This window comes from Dermacentor albipictus, chromosome 5 (genome assembly GCF_038994185.2).
Source record: "Dermacentor albipictus isolate Rhodes 1998 colony chromosome 5, USDA_Dalb.pri_finalv2, whole genome shotgun sequence".
Taxonomy (NCBI): domain Eukaryota; kingdom Metazoa; phylum Arthropoda; class Arachnida; order Ixodida; family Ixodidae; genus Dermacentor; species Dermacentor albipictus.
In genome coordinates, this window is record NC_091825.1 from 79,500,001 (window position 1) to 79,516,975 (window position 16,975).

The following is a 16,975-nucleotide window of genomic DNA, read 5'->3' on the forward strand; positions in this document are numbered from 1 at the left end:
CAACTGAACAGCGCTGAGCGTCCTTCGAGTTATGAACTCGCGCTCAAGCGAGCGCGTTTTCATTGGACATCACCCATGTGCAATCAGAACGCAGGCGAGAGCTTGAGCGGACAAGGAACGCGCGCATATAGTATAAACCCCATGCAAGCGATCTTGCACGCGACAGCGACAAGCGACGCGATGGAGATGGCTGCCGCAGATGCTCGTCGCCTACAAGTCGTACCCCGTGCGAGCGACGACTTCGAGCGACGTCTCCCCAGAGTTGCAGGTATGAGGGCAGCAATATAGGCGCTGAAAATAGCATGACGCGTGCTTTATTAAGTTGATGTGTTTTACTGTAAAAAGCAGCATAAAATGTTTCTGAAAGTCTTGCAGTAAGTTATTACCCTTGCACGTGTAAAAATTCAATTGGTTGCTCGTTCCACGCGACAATCGGAAGTACTTGAGTTATGTACATCCAGTTCCGGTTTCGCGCTATTGGCTAGTCGCTCATAGCACTTCCGGGCGACGAGCGACGATTTCTAGATTTGCAGAACCGAGCGACCGCGCGACAAGACCGAGCGATCTGTTCAAGCGACGGCCCGATCCGTCGCTCGAAGCCGTCGCTCGTCGCTGTCGCGCACAAAATCGCGCTCATGGGGCCTATAGCCTTAACACAGGCTTGCGAGAGCGACAGCGCTAATGACGAGGCATCGCGGCGAAACGCTCTCCCCTCACGCATCACCTGACGCGCTACTGCGACAGCTGTACCTTTCGCCCGCTCTGAAAGGGCTGCAGAAGATAGCGCCTCTTCCTCTTCACAATCCCACACACACACTCTCTCTCTGTCGAGGCGCGCTCATGCCCGGCGTTCCTGCTCAAGTGGTACGATCGCTTTGAAGGCGCCGGAGGCGGTCAGACACCGACAATTGTCCACTAAAGCCTAAGCATTCTTTGCCAACGGAAAGGCCATGGGTAGACGCGCATAAGCCAGGAAGAGCATGTAACCAAAACCGAAGTCACAGCCGAGCCAAAGAATGCTTGCGCATTAGTAGACAATTCCCGGTATATCTGTAGCTCTTTCTTTCTTTTTTTTTAGTTTCTAAGGACAATGCCGAAGATTGAATAGAACTTCGCACTGGATTAATCGTCGCATATGTAACACTGCAGCTTTGTGCCTTTATAAAACTGCCGGGGTGACAAATATTACAGAAGTTTTGTTGGCGCAGCCTGCGTTCTCTCAAGTGTTACAAGCAAAGTTGATGCGCTTGTGTACGTGCGGTATCTCAGCACCACAGCGTCGCGCTCCCTTTGTCGCACCACTAACCCGCTACCTATATACCCATACTTACACCGCTACCTGCAACCTATAGGAGGCCACTCCAGCTGATTAGGTGGAACGCGTTTCCGACGTATTCTTCGCGTCGGCACGTCTGTTTGACGCCGCTCTGACCATGGCGCGAGCACATTCCACTGTACATATATCCTTCAGAATTAATTACTTGTAATCAAATACGTTTATTGGTAACCTTGAAATTTAACGATTACATCGTTTACTCAGTAACACTCACTGTAACTCTATTACTTTCTTTTCAGTAACAAATTACCGCTAAACGGTTACATTTTTGCCGAAACAAGCTCTGACAGGTGACGTAACGTCGGACAGTTGAATCTGGAGGGGAAGTACAGAGTGCAAAGGGACGAACACATGCACACGCGTTACCTGCTACCGACAATCAGCATCCTGCTGTTCAAACCGCGGTCACCCGAACGTAGCGGGCCTCTCTTGAAAGTGCGAGCCCTGATCTTTTCTCTAATAAATTTCCCTCCCTGTCCTTCACATATAGGAACCAAGAGTTGCTCCTAAAACCTCCTTCACCCTGCGCAACCTTTGACTTTTCTGATATACACAGAACCAGAACCAGTTTGTGCTAAAAGCCGCAATAATCCTGCTTGCGCAATTGCACGTGTTGCACATGATGAGCTATGCACTGACTAAACGCAGACAAAATTGTCCGGATCACGCACATTCGGTGCTGCAATCAATTTTTCATAAATCGAAGAGCTCGTTGTACTTTGCTCGGAGGCACCAAACGTGCGTTGAACTCCGGCACGCCAGAAAAAGCAAATTTGCTGTGCCGTTTACAGCCATTGCTACAACGCAATGAGAAGACGACGGCATCCACTAGTCACCGCAATGTTAGTGCTGCAGCAAGCCGAGCTTGTGACCTAGCTGATTTACCTATTTTACATATTCGAGGTCATCAACCTTTTCTAGTCTCTGTGTGTCCTGGAATGTGCGTTTTACTGCTTATCTAGTAATACTAGTATCGAGCTAGCCTAACTGCCGAAGTGGGAGCTTCAACAGAAACGCCGGTTCTGTGGCGCCATTGAAACAACGTTTCGACCAGAGAACACGATTAGCATGGCCGAGTTTAGAAGTGCAAGCGTGTCTGCGGAGGTTGCCACATAGTTATCGGCACGTACTTATCGTTTATCCCCATTCTCGCTCATAACGGTACTCGTGAGCCGTAACGATGTTCTCGCGGGGTGAGCCGACTGGAAAGTAATTAGTTCGAAGAATCGCTCATGTATTTGAGCACCCGTTTGGAGCCTATACAAGCTTGAACCATTTCGTGTCGAACCGGTAACCGTTATATTTCATTTCTTTCGGTTCGGGTTCGGTTCGAATTCAGGCACGTTCTAAAGATATCGGTTCGAGTGCAGTTCCAGTTAGAATTCCGGTTCGAGTACAGCTTTCATTCGGTTCCGACAAAGGAGGATACATAAAAATTCCTCATTGGTTCCGACACTGGTTCAGGGTTCGACACCTTGGTCAGCGCCCAGTGAAATATTAGATAACGTTAGCTTGTCGCTTATTGCCCGTTCCGCTAAGGCCGATGCATACACACAGCAGCTCAGCAGAAAAGCTTGCACGCTCGCACAACACTGGCGCCAGCAGCGGAAGGCAGAACGCTGTCCTGGCTACAAAAATTCTATAATGGTACACTGTACGCTGTCTCTGCCATTCAGGCGATTGAGCTACGTATACAGCGTTGACGGTGCGTCCACTTCGTTTTGTCGTTTTTGCCGCCAAACGCGCCCCACGTCTCCGCAGAGGCCTGTACTTGTGCGCGTGCCATGCGCCGTCGATCGTAGAGTTTCATAAACTCTATGCCGTCGATAGAGAGTGACAACGCCGCCGCGCCGTCACTGACATAGCCCCAGAGCGCTGGCACATAAGCTCAGAGTTGCTTCAAGGCGCTGAAGCTCGTCAGGCAATGAATGAACGCGATATCGCAAATAACGGAAGAGAAGCTGCGCGGGATGTAGCGCAACGCAAGCAGGCAAGCACTTTCAAGTTCCCCATGCAGCCAACACATCGTGTACAGGAGAAAAGTTGTAGACTTCAGCTTCTCTGAGTGACGTAAGCGGCGGTACCATGATTCATAATTGACTAGTTATTAAACTAATTTCGCACACGGCAGGGGAGCGAATGAGACACTCCGCCGTCATCGGAATGTGTCAGCACGACTTCAGGTACGGGATGACGAAGCAGCATAAAATATAACTAACAATGGCGGTTTAGCGCTGTCAAGGTGATCCACAATACGTCGAATAACGACGAGAGACTGAAAAATCGTCGCCTCGGTTATCGATGCATTAAGGAAGGTGAGTTACGGCAAACAGCAGACCACGTGGCGTGGTAATGAAAAGGTGAGAATTTTACGCGGTTTGTTTGAAATGTTTGCGAGGCGCACAAAGCGCTCAGCCAAAGCTTAGAGATCCATTTTGATCTCGCGTCTCTCCTTGCAAGCTATGGCCCCCCCGCCATGACGACTCACCAGCTTAGGCACTCCTCAAAAAAAGAGTTGTCAACGAAGACGATGACAAATTACTTTCAGCTGAACGACAAGAAGACCATCGTGCAGTTACCACACGTGCGAGCCCCAATAAGTGATGCGTAGAAGGGTGTACAGGCGCCCAAATCTTTAACTGGTGTGCGGGAGCGGCGACTTTTCCGTGCGTCAGCGCCGTTTGACGGGGCGAGGCTGGAAACAGTCTGAGGCTAAGGGCATGCGGACAAAGCGCGCTCAGCTAGGCCCATCGTCTACTAGGCTGTTTCCAGCCTCGCCGCGTCATACGGCGCTGACGCCCGGAAAAGTCGCCGCTCCCGCACACCAGTTAAAGATTTGGGCGACTGTACGTGCACAGAGCTTATGTACAGCATTTACTCGCACAATGCTCCCTCCGACCACAGTGGCCATGGAAAATGTGATTTTTTTTTTCCTCGAGTAATCATCGCAACTTCGGAAACGGCTGCAGCGACAGTCGTCTGCTCGTTTTGACCGGTGGTGACGACAACACAAGGCAGCCGAGTTCCGTCTGTTACGCGTCATGCATACCGTACAGACTATCGGAGCGTGCAACCGAAATCCCCAATCCATTACAATGCAAACCCCAAGCGGCGAGGTTTCGGCCATTTCGGGGTTTTCTTTTATGCGAAGCATATTACGAGAGCTGAACCCAGCTCCTCAGGCGCGGCGGTGTCGCCTTCAATACCACGTGACACCGTGACGTCACGACAGAGAAGAAACGGGGCTCCAACTCGCGCCGTCGCTCGCGGCGTCGCCCCCCGCATCGGACGCGGTGAGCGTCGAGCAATGCAGCGTTCGGCGCGACAACGAAATGTGCGCCTGAGCAAGCGCCGCACGCCTGAGCCGACGCCGACGACACCGGCTTTTCTGCGACACGAGCTCCGTAACGCTGTCGCGTTAAAATAAAGGCTAGTATGCTTCGCATCCTGGGCTTAACCTTAGCTAAGCCACAGCCATTTTTTTCTTGTTACTTGCGCGTGGGTAGCTAACGCCGTCATTGTTTCGTGCCGGCGTTAGAAGTGATGCATCCAGCGTCACCTCCTAGTATAACGCTAGACATCCAAGACACAGCTGAAACTCGTAAGATAGACGCGCGCGACACCGATGAGCGGCGTCAGTGTTGACGCGGACTCAGTGTTGACAGTCCGGGCCAGAGTCCCTTTATTAGTTTCGTCACACCATAGAGCACATCTAGCGCTTGAAAATGAAGGGTCTTCGCAGTTCCTACTTCCGTAGGGCTTGGGGTCTTCTATCAAAGGTAAGCGCTGCTTGGAAATGATCTATTTTTTGTTATTGTTGTTTAAGGTTACGGTGGCTGACGTCAGAACCCTGATTTACAGCCACTTCATTTTTCTGCTTAGTACCTAGACCATTTTCTCGGAGAATTTCCCCCGCCATATTATCACACCCCTCGACTTCACTTCAATTTTCAGAGAAAAAAGGAAAGGTACCGAGTATTAGGCGAATAAATACGATAATCAACTCAGTGCGTCAAGCTGGCCATGATTCAAGCTGAAAAGTACATCGAATCTAGCTCTGCCCCAGTGGTACTCGGTAGCTGGCAGAGGAAGTTATTCGGCCTTGCTCTAATGCCTGACTTGATGCCTTGACTAGAGAAATTTTTCGACTATGCAGGTTTACTTCCGAGGAAACCATGTGGCTCCGTCTGTGGCGTCATCCTTATGCAGCCCAGCGCACAGCAATTCAGTATTGCGTGAAGCTGTCACAGTTGCCGTCATGCGCACTTTAAAACATACAGACACAAATTTTAGTTGCAAACAAAAAGCCACGGCCCCCACGGGGTCTGCAGTGTATAATCTCCAATGCCTCGCGTGCTCGCCGCTTGCAGATAGTCTTCATTCAAGAACACAAGCGTATCCATAGCCTCAGCCTTTTAAACAAATTCCGTACAAAAATCAGACAGTGCATTAGCTAAGCAGCACTGGAGGCTTGACTGTTATGGAGAAGGCGAATGCCCACCGGAATTTATGACATTTGCTAATGCCAAAACATACCCCGTGCATGGATGGTATGCAGGCGTGACATTTTGTTGCTAGGATTCATCAGTCATTATTTATTGCTATGAGACTGCGCTTCATTGGTGCGTGAGTGCGTGCTTGTCCGAATAAGTATGAGCAAGAGTGTGCGTAGTGACGTATTTGACGGCAACAAATTGCTCTGTCCAGGAGATGGCAACGTCGTGACCCCACCGCGCAGGTATACACATATAGTCATATCGTAAGAAGCCAACAAAGAATACATATGCGATGCCGCATCGCGCTCTCACAGAGTGCAATTCTGTGACAAATGAATGTCAGAAATGACGTCACAGTTGGAAGAAAGCAAAGACAACGCACGATATTTTGTGAAGAAACAACGCTGTTGTGAATGCTGTAGTAGTTGCTGGTGGGAAGTACTGTGGAACACCTTTATAGTACGAGTTCCTTCCTCCATGAATGCAAATAAGACTGGATTTGCAATTCTGCACAAGCATATTACAAAAATTTTAAAAATGGCATGATACTACTCTTATTGGGTACACTGGAACCGGCCTCTCGAACTGAGTAGCGAATTGTCTCGGAATGTAAAAAATTTCATGCTCCTACAAACATTTGGTGGTCTTACACCTTCCCTAATCTAATTTGTCACTGTACCCTTAGTCCCTTCGCAAGTTTTTCTTTGTCGCTTGTTTGTGCGCAGTAAGTTGAGATAGAATGTCACAGCCCTGTGACGTAATCTTTCTGCCACTTCGATCATGCGTCGTTGAGCTTGAGATGCGCTAGAGAGGCTCTAATAGGCTTCAGAATATAATTTTCTTTTTACGTCTAGCCTTCGTCACAAGTTACCTTGCTGATCTGGTGCCTTGAAACTTTAAATGTCGCTCAAGTAACATACTTCTTTCTTTTTCTTCTTATGCGAAGCATATTACGAGAGCTCAACCCAGCTCCTCAGGCGCGGCGGTGTCGCCTTCAATGACCTTTGACCCCATGCCATACCACGTGACACCGTGACGTCACGACAGAGGAGAAACGGGGCTCCAACTCGCGCCGTCGCTCGTGGCGTCGCTCAACTCTCGCAAGATGGGCTGGGTGGGAATCGAACCAGGGTCTCCGGAGTGTGAGACGGAGACGCTACCACTGAGCCACGAGTACGATGCTTCAAAGCGGTACAAAAGCGCCTCTAGTGAATGCGGTGTTGCCTTAGAAACGAGCTGTTTCTAAGGCTCAGGCGTGCGTCGCTTGCTCAGGCGCACATTTCGTTGCCGCGCCGAACGCTGCGTTGCTCGACGCTCACCGCGTCCAATGCGGGGCGCGTAGTCGCTGGCGGGTCGACGGGAACGCTGTCGCGTTCCCCTCTTGAAGGCGAAGCAGAGTAACGCATGAGTTGTTCCTTCGTCTAGCCGAACCAAATATAGCCAAGCAACAGCAGTTCACCAGGCTAAACAGTGGTTCAACAACTAAAATAAAGGCTAGTATGCTTCGCATCCTGGGCTTAACCTTAGCTAAGCCACAGCCATTTTTTTTTACTTCAGAGAAATCAACACAGAAGACAAGTACCTAAGTTACCTATATTCTCCAAAAAGGTTTTTATGCCAATCGTGCGGCTGCCGGGCGCCTGTACTGGCCTCCATGTTCACAGAAAATATTGCTCGTGTAGTGGTGTGTGAGATTCTAGTGAGCGTTGCCAGCAATATACGAAAGGTATTTTGTAATTGTTAAATACTGAAGCCTTATTTTACCCGCAGCAGCTGAGTCCTATATAGCTCTATGCAGAAGCAAAAGCAGTACAGGACCGGGATAACGTAAAAAAAGGAAAAAAAAAGAAAAGAAAGCTTGGAAGACGCTTAAGCTTCGCCTCCAAGAGTGGAACGCGATAGCGTTATCGCACCCCATTCGCACCGCCCACTCATTCGCTCGTCATGCTCTTGAGTCCCACAAAGACGAATCGTGCGCCGGAGCAAGCGGAACGAGCCAAAGAACTCGGTGTCTCTGAGGGAGAAACGATCTACGCGAGCCAAACGTCGTGATCGGCACGGACTGCCGGGCCACGACGCGCCATGAAGGCGGACGCGATCATGGGTCTGACGCCTCGATGGGATCGTCCTCTATCTCGCTTGGGAGCACCACGTAGACGCATGACTCCTCGCCAGCATCACGTCAGAGGCGTCCCGTATCGGACGCTGCACCTAGGAATCGCGCTTTGAGCCGAAAGAGGAGCCACGTCGCCTAAAAACGAGGGTTCGAGTGACACACACTAGAATTTGGAAGGGGAGAGAGCGAGAAAACTTATTTATTGCAAGGGTATTGGGGCATCCTCGCACCAGTCCCCGCGTGGCCCCAATGTGCTCAAAAGAGACGAAGGGGAGAAGCGGGCGGGTGGCGCGCCATCTGTCGGGGCAGCGCCGTACATTGCGAGGAAGGGATCTTATGTGTTTGCCGCAAAATGGCTCTGTGTGTGCGCCAAGCGCAGAAGAAATGTAGCGGAAACGTACTTCGCTACTAGTTTAACTGCTACTTCTGTAATTTACATTCTCATAATTACCAATATACACCGCAGTATAACTTTCTACGGCACGTTTCTAAGGCAGCACCGCATTCACTAGAGGCGCTTTTCTACCGCTTTGAACCATTGAACTCATGGCTGAGTGGTAGCGTCTTCATCTCACACTACGGAGACCCTGGTTCGATTCCCACCCAGCCCATCTTGCAAGTTGTTTTTATTTACGAATTGCCTTCCGGGATATTTTGCTCACGGCCGACATCGTCGGCACCGGCTTTTCTGCGACACGAGCTCCTTAATGCTGTCACGTTATTATTCCAATCTGTTTCTATTCCAAATCCGCCATTAGCCCTCCATGACAAGTCGAAATGGCTCAGGCCAAGTGGGAGTGGCGGCGCCGCCCACACGGGCTGGGCTAGGGCGATTTTGACCTATCAAGGAAGCCTAATAGCGTATTTGGAATAAAACAGATTGGAATACTTTTATGCTATTCCAGTCTTGGCTATGCTGGTAAAACGACAAATTTCGTAAAACAAGCTTTTTAATGCTGATCTCCGACTGTAATGTAATGTAATGGTAATGTAATGTAATGTAACGAATGTAATGTAATGGTAATGTCTCCCTTTGTGCCTTTGTATATGTGCAAACCACTAAATTATTTATTTCAAAAGAAAGACCCCAGCTAAAGGTCGCATACTAAAGATGAAACCACAATGTGCTTACAATCGACAACAACTGGATGATGACGCGCGCAAATTCTTCCAAGTATATTGTCACAACAAACGAAGAAGACAGAAGATGTATGTGGAGAGGAGTAAAAAAACAGGCGGTGTTTCTCACAGCGTTTGCCGAGTGTGCAGCCAGCGACACAGAATCGTACAGCCAGCGCCGATCCGTGCTCGCCGAGAAAGGGCGCAGGGCATACAGGATGGCTGTCAGCATCTGCTTAGTGCTTCTCATACCGACCAGACAAAGAAATGTGGAATGTCATTTTCTTCGTGACACGTGTTTGCGCGTGTGCTTCACAGACGACGTGTGCTTAAATTGACGCATTCGAATTGGGTGTCAAGTGGAAGAGGACCACTGCACTTGAATCACAATGTGCGTTTTCTATTTTTTGCAGTTATTTGGCGCGGTGTTTCGTACGTTTATTGACAATGCGCCTTATTGACATTTGAGCAGCAGCACCTACAACGAGAAAGAAAAAAAATATTTTTCAGACTAAATCATTATTTTCATTCGCAGTGTTTTAGGAAACAGTGGAATTGTGGGAGTTAGAGACGAGACAAGACGAATCAAGGTGATCATGTGACGGATATCAACATGCGATAATGTTGATATCAGACGCTGTAGGGGTTGAAGGACGGACTTCGGTATGAAAACAAACTTGGAGGATTTATTTTACATTATTTACAGTGAGGTGAGAGTCAAGTAACAGTCGTACAGTCATTACGGGCCGGCAGCAACTCGGACGCTGCGGCCCGCGCCAAGAAGTTCGAGAGAGGTCAATCAGCGAATGCTCTGGTCTCTCTGGAATGCTTCTTTTAAACCCTTCGAGGACTGGAAGTCGCGTCATGTTCGGCCAATGGGAGAGTCCGCTCAGATGACGCCATTTTCGGCCAATGGTAGGCGCCCGTGCGGCGGTGTCACACCCGGCGGCTCCCTGCGGTCTTGCCTTGCTGACTTGCCTTGCTGACTTGCAATGCGCTCTTCAAAGGCGGACAAGGGGGGACGCTTCGGCCCCATTGTCCGAGGGCCCACCTACTCCCTGCGGTCATGCCTTGCTGACTTGCAATGCGCTCTTGAAAGGCGGAAAAGGGGGGGCCTTCAACTTGTTTGCTCGAGCGCTCCTCTGGAATGTGCTTTCCGCGTTTCTGCGCTTCTCAATTAGCTGTGCTGCGATTCGATGTGGTCTGGGGAACTCGAAGTAGGCGCAGGAAACAGCCCCATATCTAACAACGCCGGAAAAAAGTTCTAAACAAATGAGTACTAAATTTAGGCAAATGTTTGCGCCGCCGGTTATTACAGTGCTTGCGTAACAGCCACAACAGTGGCGAACAGCGTTGCGCTGCTAAGGGCGAGGTCGCGGGCTCGACCCCGGCCGCGGTAGCCGCATTTCAATGAGGGAGAAATGCAAAATACGGCTGTGTACCGTGCATTAAGTGCGCTACGGTGGGCCCCATAATCAGTTCGCTGTTTCGGCACGTTTAGGCGTGCCACACCCTTCTTTTCTCTTTCCTTTCTTTCTTTTTTTGTAACGGCGGCGAATACAGACACTTAGCGGAAATTCGCTTTTGATAATTTCAGTATAAAACTTTGACGGGACAAGCCTGAAAAGAGTTGCACATTTGTGTGACGAGAGCACATGCGTGAATGACATCCACCTGATCAAGCACGGTTTTTTTCGTTAGCTCGGAAGAAAACACTTGGTGGAATTTCGGCGCGGCCAAATTATACCGTACATGGCGCCCTGCCACACCACCAGAAGTTGTTGACCTCTGATTATACTGACTTTCGAGACCCATCGTCGACGAGGCTGCCGACTGAGAACGCACTTTGCGCAGGGTATGAGCTATATAGGGTTCCAGCCAAAGGGTTGACACCAAGGATAAATTTTCATATATATAATTTTCATATTTAGGGTTGGAGCCATAAGGTTGACACCAAGGATAAATTTTCATATTTATAAGATGCGGATCACACGCATTCGCTCAACTAAGTATCGATTCAACTCTCCCATTGTTTAATCGGAACAGAGCGCGCCGAACGCCGAGTTATAAAGAGTGTTCTGCCCGAAGCGAATACGCGCAGGTGCGGCAAGAGATGTGCCGTCGGCCTCTTCGTGCGTGCAATTGTTCCATGCTCGGGGGTGCCGAACGTCTCTCAGGTATTGCACATGCACCGGGTAAGGAAAACCAACCTATGACAAGGCGGTTCGTTCGACACGTGGTCTGTCGACTATTTATACTTTCTTTTTCCCCCTTTTCGCTAGAGTAACGACTTCGGACAGGAAAGAAACTTTCCACGAGAACAATTTCTCCTGTGTCACTTTGTTTTCACCGAAGCGTGCCAAATAACACCGCCCCGCTCCCCCATGCGCCAAGAAAAATCCGGTATACTCCACTACAGGAACTTCTCGCAGGCGCGAAAATCGCAGTCCCCCGCGATCGGCGCGCACGTGGAACGACAATCTGACGTTCGCATTTTCATGAAATCGCAGCTGCGAAAGACGCAGTGCGATATCGCACCGTGTGAAACCGGCATGAGGCAAGGCTTAGAATCAGTGGCTACGGCGACGCGCTCCTGAGCACGAGGTCGTGGGGTCGACAGCAGCGGCAGCGGCGGCATTCCGACGGAGGAGGAACGCAAACAACTCTCGTGCCACCATACCCGCGCTGAGCTGGAACGCAGTGATTGAACTCGATGGTTGCACGATACACTGGCAGCGCAGCGTGACGCCTGGCGAGGAAACGTTGTCGGATGCCGGGGGCGTTTGTCGCTCACAAATATTCGCCCGCGCGATTCATTAACCCTTCACAGCTTCGCAGCACGTACTGGTGTCAAACGTGCGCGGCGCCCAACGTTAATTCAAACACACGCTCGGCCTTGGAACGTCGAGGAGCTTGCTCCTGTTTGATAGCTTTTTTCTGCGTTTGGGTTTGTGGCGGAGTCGGAAGCCCTCCAACTCGCAACAATGCCACGCGCACACTTGATCCCGCTCGGTCGAAATTCTGGAACGTACTGTTGTTATCGTGACATGTTCTACGTGCTACATAAAGGTGTTTTTCAGAGCGTGAAAAGAGCCCGCAAATACCCGCAAGATTGCTACGCGCCTGGCCGCTCTGGGCACTTCGCATGTATTCGCGGGCTTCTTTCGCGCTCGGAAAAACACTTTTATGTAGCACGTATTGAGCAACAGAAAGCTGTATCGAGAGTTCTTTTCATGCTGCTCTAAAATTTTCTCATTCAGATTTTTCATATAACTACAATATTTGAAAAGTTGACTTAATAGTTGGGGATAATTAGGCGGAATGAAAAAAAAAATCAATCTGAGTATCTCCAAGCGACGGCCAACAACACTACCTTGCTTCTGTCCAGATACGTGGCATTTGCATATCTTTAAGGTCTGGCTCAAGTTACGTGGGACACCCGGCATCATGTGTCCGCTTATGCCAAGATTTGCACGTGCTGCTTTGTTTAGCATCGCAGCGCACGTTTTTGTTTTGCCGGTTGCAGATAAATATTTGACTTAAAGGAGGGACATCCACACCCTGTCGTTTACTTTACAAGAGGCGTTCACTGCACCGCAGTACAACCACAAGTCCCACTTCGAATGCTAATGCGAAGGTAATTTGAGCTGACGGAAATCAAAAGCACGCCGTCACGTCAGCAGTTCCACGTTTCGGTCCTTGCTGTGTCGTAGCAGTAGTTCTGGATCTCAAGCCTCCGAGTTTTTTTTCTTTCCTCCATGTCGTAGCACAAAATTTTGATGGAGTTCAAAATTCATTTCTCCAACAAGGCCTGCAGCCCTTAGATTTAGGGAAATTTTTTCTAAGGTTTGCCGCACTGCCCTATCGCCAAGTGGAACCAGTCGCGTTGTTCGCGTGCTTGAAGCCGCTTCATGCATGCTGGAAGCGTGGCGACATCTGCCGGGAGCGCAGCAACCTTGGTGAATGTACGCGGCGTATTCGAACAGGTGCAATGCTGTTTACTTGCCAGTTGAGCAAAACGTGTTCGAATTTCCTTGTAGCCGCCAAGGGCCGTACGTGCGCACTAAGCAGCTTGACTGCACTATCCCTTAGAAAACGGCTTAATTTATAACCTCTAGCTGGTAACAACTTTACATTACGCATTCAGTAGGTCGAGATACCCAAACCGACGTGGGTGCTCGGTTAGCCCAACTAGCGAGTCAAATCAGCAGTGTTCTATTGCGCGTGATGGTATTGCAAGTCAGTGTTAAGACATTCTATGACGTACAATTTCTGTTTTAATCTGTGGTACCCTTAAAGGCCCTCAGCCGAGAGTATTACGTAACGCATTACAATGCATTACACACAGTGTGTTACACAAAGGTATCAAATACATCCCCAAATACATCCTCAAGGCTGTCACATTTATGACGACGCTAACGTTCCAGCTCTATTAAATACATAAACGTAGACAACGAATGCGACGACTGCAATACCCAGCATTTTGTATTTGCCCAATGGTGTCGTTGAGACGACTACCTTACTATTCCGTTCGCGTAACCCTTACCGTCCCGCTGTTCCGGTGGCGTCACATTGCAATGAGGTAGGACACGCCTCGCGTGCTCACGCGTGATTCCGTGAGTGTGTTGAGAAAAACGGTGCACACTTGGTTCGTGTTAGTAGTTTTGGCTAACAGTCAGTCTACCAGCAGTTTATCCATGCTTGCTTGCGCAAATAGCTTGCCCATAAAGTCGACAACGCCAGGTGCAGCATTCCGAGACCTAATTTCTGTATGAGAATGAAATGCTTCATGATTGTTTCCCGACCTCCACACTCACTACATGCCATCACTTAAAGCGCGCAAAGTGTGTGATAGTGTTTTTACAGCTTCGAAATGGCTCAACAGTGAGTACACTTTTAGAGATGGGATATTCTCGCGAATTTCATGGTAATTGCTCTCGAAGAAAGAAAGAAAAGTATATAATAAGGCGCGAGTATACTTGACAATTGCGTAAGAAAAAGGAGGCGCCAACTTTCAAGCGTGCGTTTGTTGGGAGGAGGATGAAAAGAAGCAGGCCCGTGGTTTAACTAATGTCAGCGGGTTTATTACCAGGATATCTGCACGTCGCAAAATTGCTGCATAACGAATGTAAATCTATAAAACGGGACAGGGTGCCTGAGCGACCGTATACCACGTGAAGGTTTTCTTTCAATTCGAACAAATCTAAAAACAAACAAACAAAAAGATATTGCAAGCGAAAATTTCGGCTATATATATATATATATATATATATATATATATATATATATATATATATATATATATATATATATATATATATATATATATATATATATTGTAGTGGGGAACATGCATGTGGCGCTGTGCGGACTGCCACCCCTGCGGCGCGAGACCCGAGCTCGGGCTGCTGATGCGAACGGCTAGGACTCGCGATCAAGAGCAACTTACGATCCCTCGTACGAGCTGCAATAAGCCGACTATCAATATATATAAATATATATATATAGTGGGCTTATTGCAGCTCGTACGAGGGATCGCGAGTCCTAGCCGTTCGCATCAGCAGCCCGAGCTCGTGTCTCGCGCCGCAGCGGTGGCAGTCCGCACTCCGCACTATATATATATATATATATATATATATATATATATATATATAAACATATATTCCAACAAACAAATAGAAAAAAGAACAGTTGGTATAATATGCGAATAGTTGTCTAGCAGAGGCATATATTTTTGCGTGCTAGGTGTCTCTGGCTCGATAAACGATGTATATGCTCGGCCACTCCAACGCAGCTGAACAAAGCTCGGAATTACCTGCACAGCCGCGTCCATTCTCGAGTGAAAAGCGCGATTTTTCACTGCGGTATGAACTGTTTTACAAGTTTCCGCGAGATCTGCGATCCAGTGTCAACTTATTCAGCCCTCTATATCACACAGATATCAGTGTTAATAACAGTTCTATAATCTTCGTATATAAGGACCCCCTGTTCAAAACAGATAAAGTTAAACGCACTTCCCTGCTCAGAAGACGCAAAGTGAGTGCAGCTAAACGCGTGTGAATACTTACTTTCTTTCTTTCTTTCTTTCTTTCTTTCTTTCTTTCTTTCTTTCTTTCTTTCTTTCTTTCTTTCTTTCTTTCTTTCTTTCTTTCTTTCTTTCTTTCTTTCTTTCTTTCTTCACTTAATGCGCACTCTTGTTTTTTTCGTGAGAAACCCACAAATTTTAACTCTGTCAATAAACGGTGTCAATACATTCGTTTTTAAGACATTCCTGTAAATAAAACAAACTCGTTATACGCATCAATCGTTTTCCTTCACGTAAAATACTGCGAGCCGTCCAATTAAAGTACCTGCTGCAGCGGCGTATACGCGTCCTTGGCGCTGCGCTGCTAAGCCCGAAGGTTGCAGGTTCAAATCCCGGACAATGTGGGCGCATGTTATGGGAGCGAAATGCAAAAAAAAGAAAAAAAAAACGGCCATGCACCATGCATTGGACGCACGATGAAAAAACCCAGGTGGTCAAAATTAGTGAAGCGGGGTTTCGGTACGGGCTAGCTGGTATTCCACTGCAAACTTGCCTACAGCACGTACATAGAGAAAAGGACCGAAAGAATGACTACGACAGCGCTTGTCGTCGTCGTTCTTTCGGTACTTTTCTCTATGTATGCGCGGTAGGCAAGTTTGCAATGGTAAAAATTATTCTGGACCCCTACTTTACGTATACGGCATGCCTCATAATCACATCGTCGTTCTAGCACGTAAAACTCCAGAAATTAATTTATGTGAGGTTGAAGTGTCATGCGTAGTGCGAGATATGTTTTTCGTCTTTGCTAATTTCTGGCTTATACAGCAATTTTTACAACCTACAGGATGTCCAGAACTTCATTATCTCTTTTTTTTTCCTTCTTGATAACACTTATCTCTGCGCCCGCTTATGGTCCTGAGTTTGCTTCCCATATTCCCATACACATACACGCTTCTCTGAGCAACAGGTATGTGCTGTCCAAGCACACCTTTTTCGTCGAGCTGTACAAGACTGCCGCCTCAACTGTCATGCAAATACGCATACAACAGCGGTGAATGAAACACACAATAGGACTACAGACACACAAAAGAAAGGAAGGAAAAGAAAGGAAGAAAACAAACAATGGGCAGCCCTTGAGCTAAATGTATAATGTGTCATCGTTTGTCAACGCTAAGCGTTACCTGGCAAGGAAACCGTTGTCGACGCAATTGCCGGCCATTGCCGAGCAATTGCCGACGACAATTGTTCAGGTTGCACTGCTTAGATTCACGCGCGGAGACGCGTAACACCTGCGTGCCTATATAAAGGCTGCAACCCTATGGAGCGGAGATAGTTGAACAAAGAACCAACCCAAAGGCCGAAAACACCGACGCAACGCGTGTGCCATGGAGAGCTAGAACATTCTAGAAATCGATCTCCCGTGCGTACAACCTATGGACGGCAACCGACTGGAACATTTGCAATCGCGTAGGATACAATTTAACTGTATATTTAAACGCTGTAGGCATTACTCTGTACGGATAAACAATTAAACAGAGGGGCGCGTTGACGTCACTATTGAAGATGCCCATGAAATACGGCATTCCCTTAGTTACAAACAAAAAACAAAAACCACCGCCCAAGCACTCCGTCAGACGGTTAATTCAGCGAAGCTAAAACGTGCGGCTCCGGTGTTTATCACTGGGTTAATCCCGACGGTTCATCAAACGACGGCTTTATAGGCTACCGGATCCTCGGTACGCAGTCGCTGCCTCGGCTGGACGAGTCGGCTGGACGAGTCGGCTGGACGAGCCTGTTCTTGTATCAAGGCTGCAGCATTGGCACGGCGTAGACGAGCTCGTTCCCGGTTATACTCGCGGCGTTGCTGATGGAAAGCTGCCTGC

General features: G+C 48.5%; 1 protein-coding gene across 9 annotated transcripts in view; it reads right to left on the reverse strand.

Moving 5' to 3' along the window:
* The window catches only part of LOC135910807 (prestin-like), a 271,569-nt gene that overhangs the window by 113,594 nt on the left and 141,000 nt on the right, over positions 1 to 16,975 (reverse strand). The gene's annotated exons all lie outside the window — the stretch shown is intronic.